At 31.7% G+C, this 11,705-nt stretch overlaps 1 protein-coding gene across 1 annotated transcript in view; it reads right to left on the bottom strand.

Annotated features, from left to right (window-relative positions):
• The window catches only part of LOC6030990 (probable serine/threonine-protein kinase dyrk2), a 179,610-nt gene extending 168,400 nt beyond the window's left edge, over positions 1–11,210 (bottom strand). Inside the window, exons 1-2 of the mRNA XM_038259562.1 lie at positions 10,907–11,210; positions 4,780–5,705 (exon numbers count right to left, since the gene is read on the bottom strand). The gene's annotated coding sequence lies outside the window, so the exon portion shown is untranslated. The remainder of the gene's footprint in view (positions 1–4,779; positions 5,706–10,906) is intronic.
• Positions 11,211–11,705: the final 495 nt, after the last annotated feature.

The raw sequence follows: 11,705 nt of genomic DNA on the forward strand, positions 1-11,705 counted from the left end.
TTTGCAACTCAACACGACGTTTTTTTTTCATTCACCATACAATCATGACTGATTTTTTCGAAAAAAAAACTCCATTCGTGATTCATCAACTCGAGTGTATTGTCACGTTTCAGTTGCTGCAGCTGGACGATGACGATTGACGGTTGGTTGGTTGGCTGGCTCTTCAGCAGCGATTGCAACGCTCTCTGGGGCGTAATTGTACGCGGCTCAACTCGTCGTCGTGTGTTGACGACCTGATAATTCGTATGATTGCGAGCCAGCCAGCGCAAGTACGTGAATATGCGAAAGTTTGTTGGCTCCTCTCCCCCTCGCGATTGCTATTTGCAGCCAAGAGAGGAAGCAATCCACGCGCGGGGAGGCAATTATTGACAGCCAGCAAATTCACGTTTGGCAGCCATTGGTGGTGGTCGTTTGATGGCGATGGATCTGGCTAATGTGTCGTGCCGGACGTGGAAATGGGGCCTAGGTTGACTCTGTTATGGCTGTGGGGAGGTTCTGCGTTTTTCTGAGAAGGTTGTGACAAATTGCGATTTGAATATTATCAATCAGTTATGATGTTGAAAAATGAAAACACAAGAATCTCTTGCAAATAAATTAAACAATTCTAACGTAAAAAAAATCATTTCACATTATTTTGAAAACAAATTTAAATTTAAATTTTAAAATAAAAAATATACTTTAATTTTTTTTTTGTTTATTTGTGTGTTTTTTTTTACATTTGTAATATTTTATATTTTACCATCCAACCACGTTTTGATGAATTTTTTTTTTCTATTCCTAAGGCCGATGCAAATATTTAAAAAAGTTTTTGTCCCTCGGCCCTGGCCGAGGTCAAGGGGGGGGCAAAAAAATAAAAAAATATAAAAATTTAAATAACAAGCCATAGTCTTCACATTTAAATGAAAAAAGTGTTTTAAAAGGCATTTTACACTAGTTCAGTTGTTTTGCAATCATTAGTTTTCAAAAAAATCTGACAAAAACAAAAATTGTATCGAAAAAAAAGATTTTGCATCGAAAATTTTCAAAAAATCTTAAGATTTTTTAATAAACCCAAACATGCTAAAAATGAATTTAAACGCAGAAGAATGTATTTTAATTTGATTTCAGCTGGTTGCACTTGAATTTTCATTGAAATTTTGAAGTTTATTGTAAAAATATTTGTTTTGCCCCCTGATTTTTCGGGCCAATTTTGAAGGGGGGGGGTGACAATAAATAAATATTTAATTAATCGTGAATAAATTTTAATTATGCAATACAAAAATATTAAAAAGCGAAAAACGAAACGAAACTATTGGCACTACGCCCCCCGGGGCATGGCCTTCCTCTAACGTGGGATTTCTGCTCCAGCGCCTCTGACGAGACAGGAGAAACCGGGACCGACGTTTTACTTCACCATCCGATAGAAGCTCAGTGGATAAGGCGGGAATCGAACCCGCGTCTCATAGCATCATCGGGATCGGCAGCCGAAGCCGCTACCCCTGCGCCACGAGACCAGCAAAAAGCATCGGAGTTCATATCCCATATCATTCACTACATCTTAGGGAAGGTAAGTGCGTTCATGCCGGGAATTCCCGGGACAAAATTCCCGGAAAATTCTCGAATACCAGGAATTTCCACAATTTATACCGGGAATTCCAAAAATTGAAAAAAAATATCAAGTTTTGGTCTGGAAATTTTGATTTAGTTCTGGAAACAGATGAACAGTTGAATACTTAAGAATCGATAAAAAATTTAAAGCATTACAATTTGTGATCGGCATATATGAGCATAAATTTGGCTTGTTTAGATTTTATTTTTTAGATCCGCAAAATCCCTTTATGTGGGTTAAAATATTTTCTTTTTTTTTATATTTTTAAAAGACTGGGCATCATATTTGAGCAATTCATGGCAATATTTTAGCAACTAAGAGTCGTATCAAAAAAATAAAAAAAAATTAGAGAATTTTCTCAGCTTTTCAAAAACATTTTTTTCGAAAGTTTGCAAAAAGGCTTTCAGAAAAAATAACTGAAAGAAAAAAACACGCCGCTTTTATGAGATTTTTTGATTTTTATGTTTAATAGTCAAATTTGAAGGTAAGCCCACGATTTTTTTTTCGTTCAAATTAATTGTGAAAATAGCCTAAGATGTTACAAAAAAAACTCATGACAAATGCAGGCTAGAGCAACTCACCTAATAAAATACATAAATCATTTACTGGAACTGCTTTTTTTTTTTTTTAATGCTCTTAATGTCAAAATTTTCAAAAACCGAATACGGGAATCGATTTTCCAGACAATTTTACATAATAGTCTCCATATTCACCACTGTTCAATCCTTGTGAAGTTACAGCGGTTTTAAAAATAAAAGTGTTGAAAAAAATAGTTTTTTGATGGTTTTCGACAAAATCTATATGACAGACTTGATTTTTCAGTCTCGTAAATATTTTTACTGGAAAGTTCGTCCAATTTCCCATAAGATTGTCATTGACCACTTTTCGAAATAACTCGTTTTATTAGTGATTTAAGCTAATTTACTATCCAGGTTACCACCATCCACTTAAGTACACTGAAAAAAATATTCTGTTTTCAGTTATGAGTAATGCAATAAGCTTATATCTGAGAGCCCATGCTTCCAATTTAAATGTGGTTAAAGACAATCTTATGGAAAATTAGACGAGCTTTCCAGTAAAAATATTTACGAAACTGTAAAATTAAGTCTGTCACTAAGAAATTGTCAAAAACCATAAAAAACTATTTTTTTCAACACTTTTATTTTTAAAACCGCTGTAACTTCACAAGGATTGGACTAAGGACAGTGGTCAATATGGAGACTTTTATGTAAAATTGTCTGGAAAATCGATTCCCGTATTCGGTTTTTGAAAATATACATTATATACGTTAAGCAATTCCATGCCACTTAAAAAAAACAGTTTCAGTAATTGATTTATGTATTTTTTAAGGTAAGTTTCTCCATCCTGCATTTTTCGTGAGTCTTTTTGTAACATCTTAGGCTATTTTCACAAAAATTTTGACCGAAAAAAAAATCGTGGGCTTACTTTCAAATTTGACTTAAAAATCAGAAAATCTCATAAAAGTGGCATGTTTTTTTCTATCAGTGTATTTTTTCCGGAAAGCCAGTCAAATTTCCTACAAGTTTTTCTTTGACTACTTTTTGATACGATGCAACGGCTTCGAGATACAGAAATATTTAAACTCCGAGTTACAAAAATATTTAAAACACTTGCGCTTTTCTCAAATGTCATTATAGAGTGAAACTGGATCCATATACACTAAATGGCTTACATAAGCGTAGGATAACATGTCTACAAAGTTTCATTGAAATTGGATAGGGTCGAGAAAAAATTACCTAATAAATTCCTGTTTTGAGCTGGAATTGCTCTGAAGTACTTTTTGATTGCAAATTCGATTTTACATCGAAAAATGAGGTTGAAAAATTGTTCCCTAAAACATATCAGAAAATAAAAAATCAAAAACAGTGTTTTTTTTTGCAAATCAAGTTTTAGTGACAAAAGTGAAATTAAAAGTCACCAATTTCTTTATCGTGTATCATTATTTTTTCAGTGTAGTCCTTATCCATACCTACAATTTTGTCAAAGACACCAAATCGATCAAAAATTCCTTAAAAAGATACAGATTTTAGAATTTTCGTATATAATTTTTGTCTGGCCAGCTGCCAAATGTGTATGGAAAATTATATGGACAAACTAATGATGCAAAATGGCTTCTTTGGGCATACCAAAAGCACCAAAAAAATTTCAATCGAATATCCGAAATCTCAGAGAATTGCTCATTTACGTTTATATGTAATTTTAAATTTGAAAAAAAAACGAAATAAAATATTTTTCATCACAGACCGGCACGCCTTTTTTGCATAATATTTTGAATGACTTCTGTTAAAACAGAAACAGACCAAAACAATTGTAACAATGATTTTTAAATTTATTTCTCTAAAATCTCCTGTATCTATGAAATAAATATTTTAAATATAAAACAATAAATTCAATCTTATCAAAAATTTTAACATTGACTGTTATCATTTTATTTGTTGTCGTTTCTTGTTTTTTAGACATTTTCATAGAAATTTTTCAATCTTTTCTAGTCAAGTCATTTAAAAAATATATAAAGAAATATATTTTTAAAAGAATTTTAAAATGTTAATCACATTGGATTAAAAATGGTAGTTAATTTTGAATCCTAAACTCAAAAAATAATAGATTTTAGTATAGATTAAGATATTTTAAAATTGTCGTCCTTGTTTGGATTAAAGTCTATTTTATCACCAATTATTAAAATAGAGCAAATTCTATTATTAAAATAGAGCAAATTCTATCATTGTTTAAAAAAAATCCCGGGTTTTTAAAAATATTTTTCCCGTTTTCCGGGAAATAAATGTTCTTATCAGAGGTTGTTTGAAAACATATTCCGTCAATATTTAAGTAAAATTCAATTCAATAACAGGACGTTACCCTATAGTTGAAACCATTAATTACAATCTTGCAACTTTTACTATTTTTAACGAGTTCTTTCCTCATCCACCAATCAAACATAAAGCCATAATTAATCCCATATTGAGCCCTCAGCCCAAACGCATTATCAATTTCCCATTACGGGGGTGGGTGGCATGGCAACCTGCCCGCTAATTAGCCCCCTGCTCAAAATTTTCGCACGCACGCAAAAACAAACAATTTTGATTGCTTTCGGCCGGCCCGGCCCATGCCACAACGTCCAATTAATTACACCTAAAACAAACAACCCCAACGAGGGCTAAATTTGTACAAACCTTTCGCAACTACATTGCCACCTGCGCTGCTGAGACCACCAGATTAGGCACCAATAATCGCCAACATTCGTGTGTTGCGCACACGCACCTTTCCCTTAAAAGTGCGACGACGACGATGCGGGTTCGTAGCCTGTTTGGGCGCTCAAATCACTACTAACGACCCTATTAATAGGGTGCTCTTTGCATTGATTTTTTTTTTTGTTGTTTTCGCGATTTCGCTTCGTATTATTTTCGAATTCTCCTTCACAACACTGTTTAGCTGCCAACTTTTGCAAGTTTTAAATTTCGATTAAATTTTCCCCTCGTGCAGTTGATCGCTCTTCGGGCAGCATCTTCTTTTCACATTCCAAACACGTGTCTGCGAAGTTGATCATCACATTTAATTCGTTTCTGCAACTTTTCTTCTCCACTTCGCTTCTTGCGGCAAAAAAGGGCAATCACATTTAAATTTTCACCATTTTCAACGGTTTGGATTGCTCGTTTACACAAATACACACAAACACCAGCGCGCGAAAATCTCCGCACAAAACGAGAGGAAAAGTGGCAAATAGTCACCCTCTATTCATCAAAACTCTATTTTCTCTCCTCTCTCTCTTAGCTAGTGTGTGTTTGTTCCTTTTGTTTTCCTCCCCAATCTTCTTCTCTTACAACTCTCTTTTCACAAGCTGTGTTTTTCCACTTTATTTTTCTTCAAATTGCAACCGTTGTTGGCGATGCACTCTATGGGTTCGGGGGGTGGTAATCAAATTTCACCTCCCGCGGTCGTTGTTTAGCCGTGTTTTTTCTGTTGTTGTTATTTATGTTTTTTTTTTCGCGATCGGCAATGTTTTGCTTACAAACCGTAGAGCAAAAGGGGTTCAGCACCTTTTCAGTAGTGTATCGAACATGTACAGTACACGGCGCGGGCTGGGTTTTAGTAAACTGCGCTGTAAACGAAAGGGAAAGAAAATGTATCGAATTAGTAGAAACAATAAAAGCCATTAGATTGGATCGGTAGAAAGTGAAAAGGCAGAAAAAACATCGACGAAAATAAAAGAAGCTTTTACAATAAAGCAACACTTTGACGTGTGTTGACTTTGGAAGGTTGTTAATTAGACAAACATGGTGTGAAGTTGGGAGCAGTGTTTTTGATGCTGTTGTGTGTTTGGTTGGAGCATGTTTGTGGTCTGTTGAAAATGCTTTAAAGTACAGGTACAATATTTATTTATTTATTTGTTTCATAAACGCTTGTTGTTATATCGTTCGTAAAATATTGTTCCATCATAAAAAGATCAAGAAAATTCGTGAAAGTAGTTTAATAATAAATAGGCTTAGTGATTTTTCACATTGAAAAATTACAAATTTCACGGGGATCTTATTTTCAAAACATTAAATTTCACGGAAATTTCACGGAGCGTGAAAAATATTGAAATAACTCTGAATATTTTATACTAAAACGGAAGAAACAACTTTAAAAAATCATTTAATTTGAAAGTGACACAAAAAACTACTTTTCCTAATTTTCAAAAAAGTTTCCACGTGGTTTGTGGACTGGTTTGTGGTATATTTTTAAACAAAATGTATGGCACGTGTTTTCTCATTTATTGAACTGTTTTTTTTTTAATATTCGACTTATAAAGCTAAAAGTTTTCACTGATTTATTGAATTCCATATCAAAGTGAGTTTTCATTCTGCGACTTTTGCCCAGTAAAAATATGTTTATGGTTTTCATCTCATTTTTCAAAAACTAAAGATGAAATCAATTTAATTTAATCTGTAGCGAAATCTTTAATAATTTATTCAAAATCCAAAAAAAGTGTTTTTTTTATCTTCTATGAAAACCATCACCACAATTAAACAGGACTCAGAAAAAAATCAGAAATGTTTTTAAAAGATGATTTTAAAGATAAAAAATATTATTAATTTTATCATGAATAAAATAAAGCTTGAACATATTTAAATTTCTTTTAAAATTATACCTTCAAAATAAAAAAAAGTAGTCATTTTTTGTAGAGCCAATGAAAATATTACTAAATAAATAACTGATAAACTATTATTGATCCTCTAAAAAGTAATCTATTTCTCAATATTTTCACCTTTCACATTTTATATTCTTATTGCTTGCTCCTATGTTCTCAGGGAATAGACTGTTATGCTGAATCTTTCTTTTGCATGAATCTTTGAATTGCTTTTAATTGATTTCTAAAAACAAATTTATTCAACTTAAAAAAAACTGCGCGATCATTAAGACATTTATCACAGTATACTTATTCAATCAATTTTAACAAGTTTGGTTAAAAAAGCACAAATTAAAACTTTCGGTAAGAGAATAAATAACTGGAACCAAATAATTGATCTTCCGTGTTTTTACTATGAGTGATTTTTGTTAACATGATTTAAAAAATATTCACAGCATTTACTTCTCAGAAAATGTCATCACAATTTTATGTCAATGTATGCTTTGCTAAAAATTCTTCAAATGAAAATCAATAAAATTTATTTCAATGGTCTTTATGGATCAAATATTTATTATGTTGTTTTTTTTTTTTTGAAAGAATTGATTTAATAAAATTGATAAATTTCACGAAAATCCTAAAATTACATGAATTTCGCGCTGTCCGCAAAATCGTGAAAATTCACTAACCGTAATAACAAGTTTAATAATTTATTCACCGTGTACGTTTTGTCTCTGAAAATCGCCCAATGTTACGTCCTTTTGTAAATTTACCTTAAATTTTAGGATGAAAAACTGCGGCTTCCGCATAGAATAAAAAAATTGGATAGACAACTATACTATTCTCAATGGATTTCTCAGGTTTTTAAAATATAAGTAACAATTTTTAAGCATAAAAAAGGCAGTCTTTTTCAATTGAAAATTAAATTCCGGGCCATTTATAGAAAACGTAGTCACTTACTAGAAATTTCAGACCACCAAGCGCTGTCAAATAATACTGTTCATTAGAAAAACACCCAAAATTCACAAAAAAAAACTTCGCATTAAAAAAAAACAAAAAATTAATGTTTTTTTTTAATACAGGTATTTAATGATCGGAAATTATTCATAGATATTGATATCAAAAGCATAAATTATGAAAATACAAAAACAAACCCGAAACAGCTAATTTTCGTGAAAAAAAATCTCAAATTTGAAGTTTTTGCACTGTGTAAACAGATGCTGAGAATTTTTAATTCATGTCAAGATTTGTAGCAGATTTATTGGAAGTTACCCAAATTTTTCACAGTATTGCGCTTTTTTAGAAAAATAATCATAAATCAGTAGATTTTGCAACATTTGTATCAGTTGAAATGAATTTTCATTGATATTCCCAAAATATCAAATTTAAGTACCGTAAACTGGGGTGACATTGATGGGATTCAAATTTAGTTTTGAAATATTATCCAACTGGTAAGGTTTTTTTCTGAAGATTATAATTTTTAAAACATGTACTGGGGTAGGCCACACAAAGTACACGCACTATTTAAAAAAAAAGTTTTTAATTAGCGTTTAAAAAAATAGTTACTTAAAAAATTCCTAATTTTAATTCCGGGTTGACTTTGATGGTTTTTTTCTGTTATAATCAGATTTAAGGTATTCAAACTTTATTTTTACTTCAAACTTACCATCACTGAGGTTGCCAATATAGTTTTTAAGAAAAACATTAATGTTAATATTTAGTTAACTAAGTTTTTTAACAATATACATAAAAATTTTAGGTAAAATTGTTAAAAAGTCAGAACTTTGCCTGAAATTCGTTAAATCTTGTTTTGTTTATAAAATTATCGATTAATATTACATTTTAAACTGAATTCAAAGGACGAATAAAAAATTTCACACTTTATATGAAATTTGTTTCACTGAAAATGCTTATAAATAAGGAGATTTCTTTTGATTTATGATTCAAAAACTCATAATATTTATGATTTACAAATCATGACACTTTGAGAAGATTAAAATAATCCAATAATCAAAATTTTCTTAATTATATTTAATTAACTTTTTAAACCTGTCAAAATTTTATGAAAAGTACTTTGAACACTTCTCTACCACGGTCAGTATGATTCTTTACCATTCCGTACGTTTTTAATTAGTGGAAAAATCTCAAACCTTTCAAAGTCACCCCGTTTTACGGTACATTTTCTAAAAAAAAACTTAAGTGTGTGAAATTTGCAAGTATATTTAAAAAAATGCTATCACTGTCGATGTCTATGAAAAATCGCGATCATTTGACAAAAACACAAAACTGTGTACTTTTTCTATAAAAAAAAAGTTTATTGTGAACATTTTGAGAATTGAAAAAAATATATCTCTATGTTAATGTATGTTTTGCTAAAAATTCTTCAAATGAAAATCAATAAAATTTATTTCAATGGTCTTTATGGATCAAATATTTATTATGTTGTTGTTTCAAACAATTGATTTGATAAATTTCACGGGATTTCACGGAAATCCTAAAATTTCATGAATTTCGCGCTGTCCGCAAAATCGTGAAAATTCACTAAACTTACAAAACAAAAATCCTAATCATGCAGAAACATAAAATTTCAGGAATTAAAAAAAATGGAATCTTGCCAATTTTATTAGTATTTTCCAGGGGTTTGAATTTTAAATTAGGAAGGAAGAAACATTTTCGATATTCGATCAATCAAACACAAAATTAAATTATTTTTTGTAAAAAAAAAATCTCGTTTTGAGAAAATTTTGAGTACTTTTCATAAATTCAATGCAAATTTAATTCAATTTTTTTTGTCTGCAAAAACTGTACCACTGAAAATTGTAGTTTTATTGAAAAAAATACTAACTAGTTTGAATACTTTGTACAAAGTTTATTTTCCAAATTAGATATCAAAAATACCTCAGACACGATGATTTTTTTGAATTCATTGATATTTTGGTTTAAAATTTAAGAAATAGGACTTTTAATTATTTTAATATTTTTTTAATTGGCATGACCAGCCCCTCGTGTAAATGTTGTAATTACAGTCTGAAATCTATTACAACACTAATAAAAGGCCAAGGGTTATTACATTAGTAAAACACAGGAAAAAAGGACAGATTGTTACAATTTTCATGTAATTTTAATTGCTGACATGACAATTTCTGGACAATATTTTCTAAGGTCTAGATATTTTTTCATAGAATTCTAACACTTAATGCCGTGTTAGAATTCTATTAAGCAAAATATTATTAATGATAAAGGTAAATTATTGAAAAAAAAAATTCAATATTCTTCCAAACATAAATTGAGCTCGATTTTAATATTATATGTGTAATATTTATAAGTTATCACCAGCCCATGAAAATCGGTTGAAACGTGGTACGACGATTAATAAGGTTAAATTGAATTAACTGTTTGTCTGGAGTATAGTTTACTTCCGAAATTTTTACAATAAATGTTCAAACAAAAGAGACATATGGCACTATAATAAACCTATTTGAAATGCATTTAGATCAATCGCACAAAATCCACGCCAACGGTATATTTCAAATATGTTTTATACATGTTAGCTGTTTTAACATAATATTTTCATTTAATCAATTTATATGTATTGCAGCTGTGTTTACGGATTATTTTTTTTGTTTCGTTTTTTTTACCAATCGATAATACACATTGGATTATTTGTTTCTTCCTTCCTAATTTAAAACTCGGGTTCTTCTTTTTCATTCAAACTTTCCAAAATCGCATCAAATCAAAAACCATCCACTTCTCACATCAACAGGTTGTTCTTCCTCCTCATCATCATCATCATCATCATTATAACCATCGTTTTGTTTTCGCCATTCTTCAGGCCCTTCACACACAGACAAGCACACACAGTTCAGCAGTTCCACGCCTCGTTTTGACGTCAACATTTTTCCCCAAAAATTCCACAACATCAACACCGGTCCATCCAAACCAAACAAACCAGCTCTCTCAAGCCAGCCAAAACAAACTTTTAATTCCGTCCAAAAAAAGAAGCACGAAAAAAGAACCTGTTCGCACGCGCACTTGACTCGAACAAGTCTTTTGCTTCTGTTTGTGTTTGGCTGCTGCACACACAATCACATTAATTGTTCTTCCTTCTTTTTTGTTGCGAATTTAAGAACCGAAAACAAACGATTCACTTGTATTATTCCAATATATTCTCTCCAAAAATAGCAGACACTTACGAAGTAACCGCCCCTTCGCAAACGGACGTCAAATTTGCGCACTTTCACGTGCGCGCTCGCGCTCCTTTCTTCACTTCCTCACCACAATCGACAATATTTTGTCGCGTTTTTTTTTTCGTTTCGTATAGTTTCCTTAACGTACACACAATGTCCGTCGTTGTCGTTGTCGTCGTCCCCACACACTAATCGGCGGGGTTGCGGCCGCGTGTTCGCGATCGCGCGCGCTTGATTTCTCACGGAAACGCGCAATATCACCACAAAGAGCGCGACGAAGCCTTCTTTCGTCGTCGGCGTCGAAACAGCAACTGATCGGCATCGGAGCGTCGCGACGAAACTACAGCAGCATGGAAGGTTCGGAGCTTTGGAGCTTTTGCGCTGGTCGGAGCTTTCACACGAAGTGCGCCTTCGCGTTTGTTTACATTTTTCGTTCGGCTTTTGCGGGAAAAGCCGAAGTGGGAAAGTATGCTTTTGATTTAGTTGCGATTTTATTATCTTCCGGTTCATTTTGTTTTACATTGATAAGTTTTTTCCTTCTAATATTGATTTTTTTTTATTATTTAAAATAACGCGATATGTTGATATCATCCAGCTACCGTACTCAATTTACATCCAGCAAACATCGAATCTGTGAAAAAGTTACGTTTTCAAATGGTTCACTATAGCAAATCCAGGAAGAAGAGCAACATTTATCAGTAATATATAAAAAATTATTGTTCTATGACTCTGTTCAAAAAAGCTTCAAAATTTGTTCAAAACTTCATGTTCTGTCCTGGAAGACAACATTTTCTATGGTAATATG

Source organism: Culex quinquefasciatus, chromosome 3 (assembly GCF_015732765.1).
Source record: "Culex quinquefasciatus strain JHB chromosome 3, VPISU_Cqui_1.0_pri_paternal, whole genome shotgun sequence".
NCBI lineage: Eukaryota > Metazoa > Arthropoda > Insecta > Diptera > Culicidae > Culex > Culex quinquefasciatus.